This window comes from Eptatretus burgeri, chromosome 1 (assembly GCF_056783735.1).
Source record: "Eptatretus burgeri isolate ZD-2024b chromosome 1, Ebu_testis_v1, whole genome shotgun sequence".
Classification (NCBI taxonomy): Eukaryota; Metazoa; Chordata; class Myxini; order Myxiniformes; family Myxinidae; genus Eptatretus; species Eptatretus burgeri.
The window spans coordinates 138557198-138569564 of NC_140961.1; the positions used below are offsets into that span (position 1 = coordinate 138557198).

At 46.9% G+C, this 12367-nt stretch overlaps 1 long non-coding RNA gene and 1 pseudogene across 2 annotated transcripts in view; both read right to left on the minus strand.

The window, feature by feature from the left end:
* Positions 1-638: 638 nt before the first annotated feature.
* LOC147035581 (5S ribosomal RNA) lies at positions 639-757 on the minus strand (annotated as a pseudogene).
* An 8433-nt stretch (positions 758-9190) lies between these two features.
* Positions 9191-12367, minus strand: part of LOC147035582 (uncharacterized) — a 31051-nt gene continuing 27874 nt past the window's right edge. For both annotated transcript variants that reach the window (XR_015062841.1, XR_015062839.1), the window contains one exon: positions 9191-10179. This is a non-coding gene — a long non-coding RNA (uncharacterized LOC147035582). The remainder of the gene's footprint in view (positions 10180-12367) is intronic.

Genomic DNA, 12367 nt, shown 5'->3' on the forward strand with positions numbered 1-12367 from the left:
TTTTAAGTGTATTTACCATTGTACATGGTAAATTATTTTGTAAAGAACTTACTTATGTGGCTCCCATGAGTGACAAACAGTCACAGGTTTTATTGTATTTATCTAATTGATTATGAATAATTATAATTAATATTATACACAGTTCATTCCTCTGATTAAATTGATGCACAGTTCTATATTGCTGGACAGTGTTAAATTAATGTTTCATGAAATGTTGACATGCTTGCAATGACTTCTGATTTAGTAAACATAGTAAGTCTTTGGTCATAAAGCACATCAAATAGAAAAGAATAATCAATCCATTTTGCAAGATAGAATTTCACCTTGCGTTGATGGGACAAAGCAGTGCACGCGGGAATATGTGATGGTGTGCCATCGACAACGTAGTTCAAGTTTCAATGTGTTTTGAAGTCGTTGGGAAGGAAGCTTTCCTTTTAAAATAATCACCAAACACAGGAGGAAAGCTTATTGTGTTAACACAATCAAACCAGGTTCAGGAGCATCACAAACTCACGTCTTTTCCCAATTATATAAACATGAAGAGGAATGAAGTGTGTTCTGTTGCGATTAAAATAAATATATTAATTGTCATTCGTGGATGAGGGAAAACAAAGGGTGACTCCCCTTGGAGGGCAAAAAGCTTACAACACCCGGTGTTCCCAGGCGGTCTCCCATCCAGGTACTAACCGGGCCCAAACCTGCTTAGCTTCCGAGATCGTTCGAGATGGGGCGTATTCAGGGTGGTATGATCGTAGGCAACAACAACTCATCATTAAACCTTCATGAGATGAAAACTAACAAAGTAAACACGAGGAGGGAAATCATTTTGGATTTTCAGCTCCTTCACAGACGCCGTCACATGAAAAACAACATTCGCATGCAATCAAACCTGAAGAAGAAGCGGCACCATCACAAGATGATTGACCAGCGAACCATCGTTTCCTTCCTTCCAAGACTCCGGTTGTTCAGACGTAAATCCATTGGAGAGGAATGATGTGAAACACGAACAAATCAGGAGTTTCTCTGCAATACAGCACTCACTCCTTCTGGAACTCCAACACAGTCAGTTTTTCTTACAATCCCATTCCCAGGAGTTCAAGGGAACAACAGGTGGAAGATACAACACTTATAAAAACACGTAATATCATGAGTTTCCTTTCAAGGAACTTCAACACACAAGGAGGACAATGGACCATTGTCCATTTCGGGCGTATTCAGGGTGGTATGATCGTAGGCAACAACCACTCATCATTAAACCTTCATGAAGATGAAAACTAACAAGGTAAACACAAGGAGGGAAATCATTTTGGATTTTCAGCTCCTTCACAGACGCCATCACACCAAAACAAACATATTCACAGGAAATTAAACCTGAAGAAGAAGAAGCGGCACCATCACAAGATGATTGACCAGCGAAAGGGAACAACAGGTGGAAGATACAACACTTATAAAAACACTTAATATCACGAGTTTCCTCACAAGGAACTTCAACAAACAAGGACAATGGACCATTCAAGTCTGTGTGATGATTGCTTGTTTGTACTCTTTCTTGGTCAAGTGTTGATGATCAAGTGAAGCAAGGAAGCAGCACGTACCATTTTCAGTTTTTCTTGTGACTCGACCGGGGTTCAAAGCCATGACCTCCCAGACTCAGAGCAGACACTCTGACCATGACCAATCCAAGTGTGGTTGAAGGCTCCCCTGTGGCTCAAACTTCATGGTTGATTCTTTCTCCTTTGTGAAAGGGTAACATGAACAACCATCACACACGAATAATTACAACAAAAAAAAAGAGGAGAATTTCTCCAAAGAACTGCACAGAACAGAAGTTGATAAAAGCTCAAGGGATTGGTGAACAAGAGTGTAGATGAACTGGGATGGAGACCGAGTACTAATAACGAGGCAAAGACGAAGGATGAAAGGAACAGATTTTTTAGAATGACAGGACGCATAACACTAAAGTCAGAACAACGGTATGAACAAAGGTACAACAATGTTCACAGGACAAAACATCGACATGTTTCCAAAAAAACACCAATATCCCAGTCCCTGATTTACACTTCCCATAACAATCGATAATGATGACGAAACACTCACCTGTGACTCAGCAATATCTGATGGATTTTTGCATACTGAGTCCACTCCATCAAGTAAGTAATGAAAACAAGCCTCTGTGTATAGATACAGAACGGTACAAACAAATCAAAATGAAACGATAGACATGCTAAATGAGGTATTGATGAGCCACATGACGGTCGTCTGGATGTGTTTGAACACAGAGTGGTCAAAGCTGCAAGACCTCAAAATGAAAAGAGAACTTGGAAAATGAACACAAAGACATCAAATAAAAGCACAAAGACGTGACAGTAGTCATAAAAACAAAACAATTCACAGTTCACTTGTAAAGGATACCATGACGAACGAGAACGGTACTGCAGAGCAAGTTCCTCCGCCAACCCGAACAGTTTCCCTTTTATTTCCCACTGAAAGGCCGGATCTGGATCCGGAACTGAACTAAAATCTAATCGGCTTGTTCTTGTCACCGAACCAACTCATCCACCTCGTGTTCTCATAAACTGGACATAACTTTTTGAAATATCGTGCTGTATATCGTTTTTGGCCCAATCTCTCAATGGTGAAGAATCGCTTCACCCTTTGAATCCTGAGCTTGTTGGACTATTGGCTCCCCTACCCTGGGCTCCCTGGAGAAAATCCGGCCGTTTGGGTGTATGGAGGTTTGAATAGCTGCCTGAACACTGGCCGTTTGGGTATTCGGGGGTTTGAATAGCTGCCGGTAAACCGGCCGTTTGGGTGTTCGGAGGATTGAATAGCTGCTGGGAAACCGGCCGTTTGGGTATTCAGAGGCTGAATCCGTTCACAGGTTTTTGAGATATCGTGCTGTATCGGCCCATGGGCCTTTTTAGGCCCATCACTCATTGGTGAAAAATAACTTTAAAAATTCTCAGATCCACATCCGGATCTCCAGCAAAATCGAATCAGTTCGACCCTGTCACACACCCAACCTGTCCAACAATTTTTATCATAATCTGTTCACAACCTTTTGAGATATTGTTTCTGGTTGCAAAGCTGAAGGTTTTTGGAAGTGCAAAGATAATGATTTGTGTTCTGCAGTGTATATATATATATGTATATATATATATATATATATATATATATATATATATATATATATATATATATATATATATATATGTATATATATATTATTGTGGTGCCGGATTCAGGGGCGAGGAACGACCGCCAGATGGAGCAGTTGGGCCGTCTCCCACCGAACACCCGGAATTGAAGGTCGTCACCCCGGATAACTCCGAAGTCGACGGGTCGCTTAATGGACCGTGGACGCCAATATTTCAACGGTGTTGCGTAGGGTTATTCGTCTTTCGCCAAAATACTGAAGTCACTACGCGATTTAAGCACCGGGGAAGCCACACCCTCGGCCGGTTTTATCCGAACCGAGTCGCTGTTACCGACTCGGATCTGGCGTAACCGAGCGGGAATTACCAAGGCCATGCCAGCCCAAATAACAATTTACGGCATAACTCAATAACACGATAACGGCACAATCGGCCTCACGATAACTCAAGGCAAGGGGGGCTCCGCCCACGTCCGTAGTCAGAAACACGTGCGATATGGCGCCGTGGTGTGAAGTGAAAGTTGGGCGGGTGAAGCGCTTGTTCGCCCGCAGAGTGGGAGGAGGAGTGAAGTGAGGGTTTTGTTGGCGTTGGTAGATTTAAAGATGTAAAAAACCTGACTATAAAAGAAACCCACAGCGCACACATGAAATTAACCCATTAGACATCAGTGAGGGATTCTAACTATCCACATATACTTAATGAAATAACTGACCTATGGGACTGCTAACTGTCTGTGTGCAAAAGGTTTCCAAATTTGTAACACTACCCCCCCCACCCCTCTCTTTATACACTAGTCCCGAGTCATCAATTTTCATGTGCCATGCAAGTGTAGGCTTTCCCCCCCCCCCCCCCCCGAGTACATTTTACCTACGGATCCCTAAGTGTGACATTTGTATTCATGTCCCAAAAATAAATAAACCAGCACATAACTGAATGAACAGATTCACTCAGACAACTTCAATAATATTGCCGGCGCTAACACAAACAAACAGGTGGGTTTTCAAAATTATGTTCATTTCTTGCTATTTTCACTAACCATGGCCCAGGACCTGTGATCTGTGGGAAAAAGGCACAAGAAAAGTCAATCATTTTGCAGGTCAAATGCAGTCCCCGTGGTGTGGCTGCCTGCAGGGCAGTCCTTGAAAAACTTGAGGAGATGGTCCTGGCGCACATGGTGGAGATGGTTGACATGGGGGAAATGCAAAGAAGGGCGAGGCAGGCTTGAAGTCAAGGCAAAGGCAGGCAAAACAAGGCATGGCAATGAGAATGCGGACCAGCAGATGCAGCACAACTAGGCCGGCATATGAAGTTGGCCGGCCTCTGGTCTGGTCCGTGAGGTTCTCGAGGGAGTGCTGTGGGGCCGGCCGCTCCGAAAACTGACTCGGACCTACTCAACTGTCTCCCCCCAACCTATCACCTTTGCCTGTCTTTGTCCATACCCACTCCCTTAGTTTGCAACAACAAAATTTAGAGTTCCCCCTTACTATTATTATTATTATCATTATTTTTTTAAACAATTCCAAGAGTCCCTAACCCTCCTACTGTCGTTGTCCGGCTAACCTATCCGACCTGTCTACTCGCAACCCCTAAGATCCTTCTTGAGGGGAACAAGGAAGAGACAGGTGGATCTGTCTCGAGGCCCAATGGAGTCTCAGAATAGCCTCCACAGATTTCAGCAATCTTTCCAGGGTGGATCCAGCGGCCTATGGAGAGCGAAGGGATGGATGGTGCGAAGGGGAGTACACATTTGCAATCTGTCCTATCCTTTATTAAACTTTAAACTATCCCCGGGGCTTTTCAACATGCCTGTCTCTTTAAACTATCGGTTCTGGCAACCATGATCCCCGTCGCCTGTGTTGGTGTTCGTTATTAATTTGAGCCTGGCCCGCAAAGTTTCTCTCGTGCTCTTGCACAATTTCGTGGCTTGGCAGCGCGAGGCTCAATTGGCAGGGATTCCCGTCTGCCGAACTCGAACTACGGCACCCCCAAGCAGCTGAGACTGTCAGCTGCCCGGGGGCAGAGTAGGAGCCTACCTACTCCGTTTGAATGCGGGGGAGTGCCCTTCCTGGCTACTCCCCCGTATATGCCCACGTGGCATTTCTGGTGCTCCGGGTCCCATTCCGAGGGTCGCCCATGCCCATTTCACTATCCCGGTCGCTTGGACCCATGACCAACTCTGGCAGACTTCTCTGTGCCAGGGGTGCCCTTTACCCAGTACTCATCTTTCCACAGCCACGCTCCCAGCCGGTCAATGGACTCCTGCACCCTTCAAAGAGGTTTCGTGCCTTCCTCCAACACCAACAACAAAGCGACCTCCTTTTGGTAAATTTAACAAACATTACACTGACCCCAGGTTCCCTTGGGTGGGATTCACTCCTCCCCCCAATCATTGATTCGCACCATGTATTCCACATTGATTCCATTCGCACTTGGGCCCGGTCCCACATTCACTCATTGTCGATTTTTCTCTTTCCTTTTTCGACACTAACACTGACACTGGCACTGGCACTCTACTGGCTTCGTCCCCCTCACTTGCTCGTGCCCCTCATCATCCCTTATTCTACTGCATGTACCATTTAACTTGACTGCTAAGCTGCGTCCCCACTACGTGTTCATGTCTGTCCACGTCCCCAATCCATTTGTAAATTCTAATCTCGGTTCCCATTACTTGTTCCACAGGCCCCATGAAGCCGCTCCAGTAAACACTAAACCCTTCCCCTAAACTAGTACTCCTTTGCCCGGCACCAGAATGTTCGCTACATCCCGGCCGGGCATCGTGTACTCGGGGCAAGGCCCTCCGAACCTTGCTTCGCCAGGGCCCGCGGTCTGCAGTTCGCATAGCCCCTTCCTTCCGGGCGATACATGGGAGCGTCACGTCGCCCCGTCGATTACAACAACCGCTCGCTTTCGCGGTGTTCCTATGCGAGCCACGCGTTATTCACGTGACCTACATGTCGGGCGGTCACCGCCGATGACGTCACTCGCACACGGGCCCTGCGAGGCTTACCACGCACACGGGCCCTGCGAGGCTTACCACGCACACGGGCCCTGCGAGGCTTAACACGCACACGGGCCCGGCGGTGTCGCCATCGGGACTCGTTCCGCGAGCTGCACGTCGGCCTCGGTAAACGTGCTCACACGGGGCCACGTGCTTTCCAAATTCACACAGTCTCCGCCATTTTCGCCGCGTCCGCGCTGATGTCTTGTACCAAGCGCGGAACGTTTTAAGGCCGACTCCCGATCATGGAAACATGCGGGCCTGGGCCGTTTGCAAAACACGGAACGGATCTCCCACGCAACGTCCCGCGGAGCCGGCGCGGTCTCCAAAATAACCCCGTCTATTACATGACCAAATCTCCCCTGTGGGTCGCACCGTGTCCCGTTTCTCCACTTACACGTTCCATGACACTCGCATTCTGCACACATTTTGATACACACTCTGGAACATTCACATCGGGGCTCGAGTTCGCCCAAAAGATCCTCACATGAGTCTTCACACATCATTGATGAAGGTTGAACGATGCAGGTTGTTGTGATTTAACTTGTTCCCCTTCCCAATGTGATGTTCCACATTGGGGGTGAGTCCATGTTGAGGTGTATGTCGGTGTTAAGATAGGTCATGGTGGCGTTTTTCCAAAGTCACTTCTTAAAACAAGACGAAGAACACCAAGAGTTCTGGCATCATATTAATGTTGTTACAAAACAAGTGTTAATACGAGTAATATCCCCTCTCAGGTCAGGTCAGGTATGGGAGCATGTGCCAGAACAGCGCGTCAACCAAAGGGTTTTTACTCCTTCGAACAAACGCCGTGTTTCCAGATATAAATGGCTCATCGTGGCAATTCGTGGGGGCGAGAGCGGGAAAATCCCATCAGGATTAAAATATAACAAACCACAAACACTTGAGGTTATGTTTTTAAATCGTCGTCACTGCTGTTTAACACGAAACTGAGAGAAATGTGGTGGAATCCCGACATCCTTGAGGGAATCACGAGCCGAGACAAGATCTACTAGAATCTATATAAACCCGAAAGGACAAAAGCATGACCCTGTGGCTGACGTCAGGAAGGGATGGACTCGTGATATTTCGATAAGTTATCAAAAGAACAGCTGAGATACATTTTAACAAAGTTCAGCAAAGCGAGTCATTTACTCAATCACTTTTCCAGAAAGCACTTCTTATTGAACATGTTGGGAAATCCTGTGTCACCACAGTTCATCATGATGTGACAATTTGTCCATTTGACAAAACGAGAGAAACACGTGACGTAAACAAATAGAAGATCAACACAGTCGTGAAAACGAACTCTGTTTTTCTGTCCCAACTCAATGTTTTTTTTTCCCTGTAATACCTCCATTTAACAGACTTTCGATTCTCTCGCACCCCTCGTGTTGACTTCTTGAACCTGACGAGCCACCTCGTGGACTGAAACCTATTACAACAAGAGTAAGAATCCCTTTGCAACACATGTCCCTCACCGGTCCCAATGAATGTTCAAGAGAAATAAATTTGTTTGCGTTTAACACACGGTCGAGCCGAAACCGGAGCCATCATGAAGAAGAAGAAAACTCCACTGTTTCGTTTGTTTCGAGGCTTTGCTTACTACAGCGTGTCCGCTGTATACAATCGCACCGAGTTTGATATGTCCCCGGCGTCGTCTACCACGTCTCCGGTGCGTCCGGTGTCCCCCCCCCCCCCACGTGCCTCAAGACAGCCAATGACGGCCATCCGGTAGATGCAGTGCGTAACCTCGACGGAAATGGCTACAATTGACGGAAATACCCGAGTATTTCAATGGAAATTTGTGAAACTAATGTGTTATATATGTGAAAACCATTTAATTTAATGCTTGACGGAAAAAAACGAAGAAACGCTCCCCTCATGTACGAACGAACGAACAACAGACGTCATTTACATCCACCATGGCATTTCGCGCCGAACGCAGAAAGCGAAGTTCTTCTTATGCCATCATTCTCTTTAACATTAGCCATAAACAAGTGTTTCGTCATGCATTAGTATTTGAAATTTACTTACAACAAGAACGAAAAAATAATCTCCTCAGATTCAACAAGAACAAAAAAAAACAAAAACGAAAACATCACATGCAGGACAAGACCAATCGAGCTGAAGGAAACGATACTGTAACTGCACTGCTCCTGATTGGTCAAAGGACACCACGTGTGTTGTGTGGGCGATGTTATGCACGAGGATTCCAGGCTAAGTTCTTCTTATGCCATCATTCTCTTTAATATTAGCCATAAACAAGTGATTCGTCATGCATTAGTAGTTGAAATTTACTTACAATCATTCTTTTGCGGCCTCCTGCCATGCTGTATCGAACGATTTCATTCCTTCTGTTATATATAAAGGTGCTTATCACAATAATAACAAGATTTTTACATTTCAAATATTAAGTACGCTTTTTCATTGTTTTTCAACTGAAAAAACATAAATTGCATATTTTAACATTCGTGTACTCATTTGATTCACCACACACGCTGTATTGAAGGATTTCACTTGTTTCATATTAAAAAAAATAACCCGATGGACATATATGAAGCAAAAACATGCGTACGGCTTATGCACATATATAATACATCGTCGTAATACACCTGAGATCATTCCACTTGCATCGGGCATGGAGTAACACTCAGGCCAAAGGCCTGAGACCTGCCGAGCTGTGGTCTTTCATGGCACGAGGGTGCATAATTTTTTGGGGAGTGAAGTCAGGGCAGTTGACCAGCCAATGGGTGTAAAGCAGTTGGGCGGAGTCAGAGCAGCTGCACACTGACCCTTGTGCAATACTGTTGTGGTGCCGGGTTTGGGGACGAGGAACGACCGCCAGATGGAGCAGTTAGCCCGGCTCCACCCGACCACCCGGAATTGAAGGTCGTCACTACGGATAACTCCAAAGTGGACGGGTCGCTTAATGGACCGTGGACAACAATATTTTGACTGCGTGGTTAGGGTCTTTTTGTCTGATTCCAATTTACCTAATTAGCCGCACGGTCTAGCTACAGGGGAAGCCACACCCTCGGCCGGCTTTGTAAGAACCGAGTCGCTGTTACCGACTCAGATCCGGCGTATCCAAGCGGGAATTACCAATGCCGCGCCGGTCCAAATAACAATTTGCGGCACAATCAGCCACCCAAACCATACTGGGTCAATGAAAGAAAACACAGACAACGAACTGGAACTGGATAACATTTAACAGTTATTTATTTACAATAGGCAAAAGGGAGGGAAACACAGAGCAGACTTAATCACGAATATAGATATAGGCAAATGTACAATGGCAATCACTTTACAGTTCTACTTACAAGACTGGCCACAGACGGACACACACACCCAAAAAGAAATGGAGCCGGCTGGCCTTTATTGGACCCTCCATCCGCAGAGGATAGGCAAGCAGGGGGTCAGAGTCTGGTCGGGTACCTGGCCGCCTCATGTGGTTTTACTGACTCGCACTTGTGGAGCTCGGAGTCCGTGGACGGGAACGGGGATCCCCAGCTCGAGCGCTCCAACGCAACCCACCACGGTGGGACTCGAACCCAAGAATCAGAATCCAACGAGCGCATCCAGGATCCTACGAACGACCCGGCCAACCACGAACGATGACCCACGACCAGGAGAGCCAGCAGACCAGAAGCAAGGAACGACCTCCAAGGAACAACAACCACGGATACAGCTCGTGATCCTTCTTATCCTTCCCCCGTGCATGGTGGAGGGATCCGCTCTCTGGTAACTCATTTCCGGATTGGATGCGGCATTTTCAGGTGTCGTGGTGGCCAGCCGTGATTAGAGGAGGGGGCGTGTCAGCGTCTCGGTGCTCCTCCCCCGAGAGAGGCTCTCTTCCCAGTGTCGAGAGGGGAGACATTCTTCTTTGATGGGGTGGAGTCAGAGCTGAGGCGATCTCACCCCCGAATGGACGAGAGGAACATTCCATCTTGCTGGGGCGGAGTCGGCCCTGAAGCGATGGAAACTCCGCCTACGTCCGTGGCCTTGAACACGTGCGTAATGGAGCTGAAGGAGTGGAGGGGATTGATGAAGAAAACTAACTGGAAAGAAACTCGCAGCGCACACATGAAATTAACCCATTGGACATCGGGGAGAGATGCTGACTATCTAAGTATACTTAACGAAATAACGAAACTTTGGGTCAACTGTATGTGTGAATGCGAATTGTTTACAGATTCGTAACAAAAACATGCCGAACAGAAACTTTCCTCTCCCAAGACGTGTCTGACTCCCAAGTATCTCTCCCTGGTTACTCCCTCTTACGGTATGACAGACCTGAGCCTCGTCCTGGTGGAGGTGTTGCTCTCTTCATCAAAGACTCTATTCCTCACTCTCCCTGCACTGCTCTCACTCCCCCACACCCCCAGGAATACCTCTGGCTTCGGCTTCCCCTCCACTCCCACCTCATGTTTATATGTGTACTGTACCGTCCACCGAACAGTGATGACTCCATCTACACCTCACTCTCCGAAAACATGGACCATCTTCTATCTTCTCATCCAAACTCTCTCTTCCTCTTATGTGGCGACTTCAATTGTCATCACGCCAGTTGGCTAGGTGTGGGTACCTCTCTCACCTGCCATGGGACATCAGCAAAAGCTTTCTGTGACTCATTGGGACTGACTCAATCGGTCAACTTCCCGACCCGGATCTCAACCAATGGTACTCCATCTCTTCTGGATCTGATTTTGACAAATTTCCCTGACAATATCTGCTGCTCTTCCTTCGCTCCAATTGGTTCTTCTGACCACGTCCTTATTAAAGTGGACATCTCTCTGGCTGTTATCAGAGAACCACCTCACCGCCGTCGAGTCTGGCATTTCACTCAAGCCGACTGGCAGGGTCTCCGAGCAGCCATGAAACTTACAGACTGGTCTCCTATCACTACTTTCTCAAACATCAACTCATCCTGGGAATTCTTTCAAAGAAACTTGCTCTCCCTCATGCACAGATTTATCCCCTCTCGTGTTCAGTTGTCTTACCCTTCCTCCCGCCCTTGGTTTACTGAAGCTTGTGGCGAGGCAGTTGTCCTGAAACAACTTGCCTTTGCCTCATGGAAAGCAAACCCAACTGAGGGCAATCTCAGTTCTTTCCACAAAGCTCGGAACAAGTGTGTAGCTACCCTCAGGAGAGCCAGAAAACAACATCTTTCTCATCTCAAGTCTGAACTCTCAAACCTCTCTCCCTCCTCAAAATCCTGGTGGCGTTTAATCAAATCTGTTTCTGGTGTATGTTCCCCCTCCATCCCCTCCCTTACCTCAAATGGCCGCACTGCTGATTCCACACGTGATAAAGCTGAATGTCTAAACTCGGTGTTTGCAGCTAAATCTTGTGTCCCAAACCCATCACTATCTCTACCCACTTTACCCAGTCGCACCCAACTGTCCCTGGACTCTGTATCCTTTTCTCCTGACAAGGTGGAGAGCTTGCTTTCAAACCTCGAGTCAGATTCTGCAACCGGTCCAGACGGCATCAGCCCACGTGTCCTCAAAGCCTGCTCTTCTGCTCTTGCTCACCCTCTCTCTGTTCTATTCACCCTCTCATTTTCCCAAGGTCATCTGCCATCTGCTTGGAAATCTGCTAACATCACTGCCCTGCATAAAAAGGTGCAAAAACAGATCCCTGTAACTATAGACCAATCAGCCTTCTCCCAATCATCAGCAAGGTTATGGAATCCATCATCGCTTCAGACATGAAATCCTTCCTCTTCTCCAATGGCTTGATTTCCAATCATCAATTTGGTTTCAGACCAGGTCACTCTACCCTAGATATGCTGCTTCTGCTCTCCCATCAATGGATGGAGGTCCTCAATGCCAGACAGGAAATCCGAGCCGTATCCCTGGACATATCACGTGCTTTTGACACAGTCTGGCACCCTGCCCTACTCACCAAACTCTCTTCCCATGGTATTCAAGGCCATCTCCACTCATGGCTCGCAGACTTCCTCTCCTGTCGCAGTCAACGTGTGGCCCTAAATGGAGTTCTTTCATCCCCTCTTCCTGTGCAGGCTGGAGTTCCTCAAAGTAGCGTTCTGGGCCCTGTTCTTTTTCTGGTTTTCATCAATGATCTCTCGGACTCTCTGGAAAATCCTCTATTTCTCTTTGCCGATGACTCAACCCTCTGCCGTACCATCTGTCATCCCTCAGCCCGGCAAGCAGCAGCTTCTTCACTCACTGCAGATCTGGATAAAATC